This window comes from Etheostoma spectabile, chromosome 21 (assembly GCF_008692095.1).
Source record: "Etheostoma spectabile isolate EspeVRDwgs_2016 chromosome 21, UIUC_Espe_1.0, whole genome shotgun sequence".
Taxonomy (NCBI): Eukaryota; Metazoa; Chordata; class Actinopteri; order Perciformes; family Percidae; genus Etheostoma; species Etheostoma spectabile.
The window spans coordinates 18,618,934-18,623,490 of NC_045753.1; the positions used below are offsets into that span (position 1 = coordinate 18,618,934).

Here is a 4,557-nt window from a genome sequence, read left to right on the forward strand (position 1 = left end):
ATGCAGGAAGCATAACAAAGCAAGACATGAAGAGTGGGAGCTGTGAGTAGAGAGAGCTGGCAGATGGAGTGGGCTACGTGAGGGAAAGGCTTGAGGGAGATAGAGAGTGTAAGGCAGGGGAGCTGTGATATTTTTGCGTATTTAGCATTGTGTAAAGAAGGAAGGATTTCTGATTATTCATTCCACAAGGGACATGTTTTTAACATAACAAGGCAATTTTTCAGACGTGGGTGGGGCAGGATGTGAGTGTAATCATGAGTACTGACTGTGTATGACTACATACAATTTTTATTCTCAAACTCCAGGCACTCTATTTTCTAACAAATTCTGTTGGGGCATTAATTGGCAGCTTTAATTTAAAACCAACTTTTGGCTTATGATTATCTATTTTTAGTTGCTTGTTTTTTCCCGGAATGAATGAAAAAAATGGAAACCTTAATTTCTCCACATTTCTGTTGTGGATCATATGTTGTGTGTGTGTGTGTATGTATATATATATACAGTGTATATATATGACCGCAGCTCAAGTTGACTACATAGTATTCTCTTGTTTCAGTTAGAAAGCGTCACTGGCATTGATTCCACAGGCAAACAGTGATCAAGTGACATCGTTTTTGCCTTCTTTACTTCAGAGCAGAAATATTTTCAGCAAAGCTGGTTGGAAATTGCATAATATAGCAATGTGTTCTCTGTTTTCAGTTGAACAGCTTTGGAGAAAATAGCTTAGACTTTGTAGTTTTCCCAATTGTGGGAGAACATTGGCTGTGGTCAGCTTAAATTCAACCAGCAACAATAAATTCCAATGGGGACAAAAGTATAGAGATACCAACAGACAGTCCTCAGACTTCCACAGCATAATCCACTGCTCCAGTGTCAATTGCCAAACAGCTAAAAGCTGCCAGACTGGACAGCCCCCTTGTGCAAACATCGGGACACATGTGTTTGTACTGTATACTATAAAAGGGCACTAACTTCACAAGCTAAAGCATGTTTAGTAAAGCTGCCCTTAGTTAATTTAAGCCTTCACATATACAAGTAATTTTCACTGGATGCTGATGTTCATAAGTCTCAGGCCTACATGTTGACATCATGCACAGTAACATTCCAGCCCACTTGTGGAATCTTTATCTCTGCGTTTATTAAATACTGTATCTATCAGGCAACAGGTGGCACTCTATAGGCACTAAAAATCCTGCTATCCTCACTATTTAAAAATCAATGGGAAAATCAATTGCCACTATTTTAGTAAATTTTATGTTACCAAATGTAGACCAAATCTTAAAAAAGGCAAGCTTTTCTTCAAATCAAGCAAGCATTGTTAAAGCTCTTTGTTAAGCACTGGTATGGTAATAATTGATGATGTTAGTGTCAGTAATAAATGGTATAAAGTGGCATTTGTAAAAATATTCAGTGGTTTTGCACCTGTCTGCTACTTAAAAAAGACCAGTATTGTCTTCAAAGCAATGAGTGATTTTTTTTTTTTATAGCTAGGTACCTCACCAGAAAGTTCTGGCAGTCTTACAGCTATTGTTAAAAATCCATAAAAGATGCCCTTTGTTCTTATAGCATGTACAATTTCTGAAAGGGATTTCTTTTGTAACATGAAACTTAATGGAAACATTTGCTCTGGCATTACTGATTGAATTGACTTGTTAAATTTGCTGCATTAGCCTGTTTCTAGAGGTCTCATTGTGTTTGTGCCAAACCACCGCTGTGATTTATATAGTTCATATGTTCATTAACCATAATTTTATAACTTCAGTATTCCTGAATGATTGATTGAATTCACACAGGCTCAAACAGCAATAAACTATAGGGAATATAACTAGAATGTCATAGTTAGTGTTTTCAGCATGGAGCCCAACCACTGCTACTGCTTATTCTCCCAAGGCTACACTTTGTGTTGAATGGCTTATTCTTGCTTTGTTATTCTTCCTTGTTCCTCGCGTTGACATTGTTTCTATGGGGTAAAAATATTGAAGCATTCTCTTTACTGCACATTACTTTCATTCACACAACCTCTGTGTCGTTTATATTCATTCAAGTAACCCGTGTGTAACCCATTTATGTGCCATAGTAGATGCAAAACACCAACACAGTATTCTTAAGGGCAAAACAAAGCCTCATATGAAGCTAATGTTGGAGTTTCAGGAATGCAGCTGCTTCTAAAGCTTGGCTATACCAATCTGTAATACTATGTAGAGCTGTGCAATGCAGCATATTTAAACTGTAATGATACACAGAAAATGTCTCAGCTGATGATGAAATGCTCTGTAAAACATGGCTCCAGGTGCATACCCACAGCTAAGTTATCTCATATTTTATGTTAAGTTATGTGCTAATGCAGTTATACTGTATGGTCTTGGGTTTCTCATAATCTGGACTGCATATAGGAGGCAAGCTAACAGATCTCTTCCTCCACACACAACACACACACACCACACACACACCACACACACACACACACACACACACACACACTACACATTGCTACTGCCCCTGGTGTTTGGTGAAGATGTAAATTAATCTGTGTCCTGGAAAAAAGACGAGCTCTGTCCGTTGGGGATAATGACATATTTTACCTACTCCCTTTGTCTTTTTTTCTCCTTTATCTCCCTCACTCTCCCTCTTTCCCCACGTTATTGTGTCCGCTCTCAGTGTCATTGTGTTCCTCCGTCTATTTTTGCTTTGCTTTTGTGCTTTCTATCTTCCTTTACATGTTAACTTCACAGCTCTTATACATGAGCAGATGAAGAAAAACTGGCACACAAAGATGAGCATGAAGCATGTGTGTGTGGGGGCCTATACTCACTATAAATCTAACATTTAGTTTTCTGTATCTGAGGCCATTATTTATCCGACTCCACTCTCCACATACAAGCCCTATTGGCTCCTAAGCAGGGAAATAACAAGCGAATGGAGCAGTGCACAATGAATGCCTGTTGGGGAAACCATGGACGCTGTGTTGGCTCAGGGCCCAATTCCACTCTTCTCGCTTGCGAGAAATCTTCCTTAGTGAAGTGTGGTTGTAATTCCATGCACATCTCGCTAGCCTGATTCCAGACTTGTGAATCACCACCCACATTAAAATTGTTGTCTAGCAATTCAAAGGTCTGGTGTTGGTCTTCAAGGGAATCAATGGCTGTTTCCCCAGCTGGGACAGCCGAGTCAGTCAGCGCCTTTATAGGTGGGACTCATTTTGTCATCTGTGTGAGAGCCAGACACAGATATCAAGGCTTGTTGTAAATCAACAACAGAAAACAACAGCCATTAAACCAGAACAACTGTGCAATGAAGGCATTTTTTTTCTTTAAAAAACAAAACAAAACATTGTTTCTGTTTATCAGTTGTCTCCTTGTGTGATTAAGAACATGGATGCAGAGGATTCAATACTTATAGTTAGTCCTACATCTTGGAAGTATTTCCAAAGGTTTTCTAAAGTGAACAGGATTTTTCATTACGTTATCACTTCTTTTTCCTGTAAAAACACTTTACCCATAAGTATCTTCGATCAGCATGTTAACGCTGACTACTGTTAGCCACCGCTAATGTAGATTCTTTGTAGCTTGAGAATGACTTTGAGCAGATGGATGGTGACAGTGTTTGGTCTGGGCAAAATAAACTCTCTCCCAAAAACAAAACAAGCTTAACAAGAGCCTAATGTCAAACTGAATACTGGGACAGTAACAAAATGGCATTTCAATCTGAATAACAAGCTATGTAGTCAAATGCCAGTCAGATGTGTGTGGCACATTTTTTAGACAACACTTTTCTCTGATGTCACCGAGAAAAAACCCCAAAATGGATGTTTTTCCTAACACGCAAGCCACTGTTTTTTATTTTGTTTGTTTTTTCCTGACTATACATGAAGCTTGCACAAAGTACTACTGTAGGACCAGTGGACCGTGTAAGGGGGATTAAAAACAAAGATATAAATCCAGTTTGCCTCTCTGTCTCTCTCCAGGGAGGTCAGGCTCAGATTTGCTAGACTGCCTCTGAGGCCCCTCTGTCTCTCCTGAGACACGCTCTGCTTGTTCGTTGAGGCCGGCCCAAGCAGGGCTGCTTCTGCACAGTGTGTCTGTGCAGCTGCACCTATTTACAAATATCTTCCTAGTTGGAAACCGAGCTCTTGCGCTTCAGCTTTTATCATTTTAGGCTCAAAAAGAACTTTTAAAGAACATCTGAATCTGTTTTTTTCTCAGTCTCAGCATATGCCTTGCAGATCTTCTCTTACACCGGCTTGTTGTATGCCTCAGAAGAATTCAGTATCCCAATGCTACAATTTGATGTTAACAGACTGAGTAATTGCAGTGGAGCTGCTACTAGGGGCTGCCAGTTGCACTGATGACTCTTCACTCAGGAAATACCTGTCTGACTCGACTACCATGCCATTGTGAAATTGTCTATGGTGGCCACTGTACATCTAAATCTTATTTAAGGGGCTTTAAAGAAGCGTAATAATTTAAATGAATGGGGAGTTATTTCAGTATCCATGCATGGATGTTATAATCCCAGAAAGATAAATTATTCATATTAGCATTGCTGGAAAAGGCATTT

At 39.4% G+C, this 4,557-nt stretch overlaps 1 protein-coding gene across 2 annotated transcripts in view; it reads left to right on the forward strand.

Moving 5' to 3' along the window:
- The window catches only part of nrg3b (neuregulin 3b), a gene marked incomplete at its 5' end in the record, with an annotated part of 215,288 nt that overhangs the window by 3,053 nt on the left and 207,678 nt on the right, over positions 1 to 4,557 (forward strand).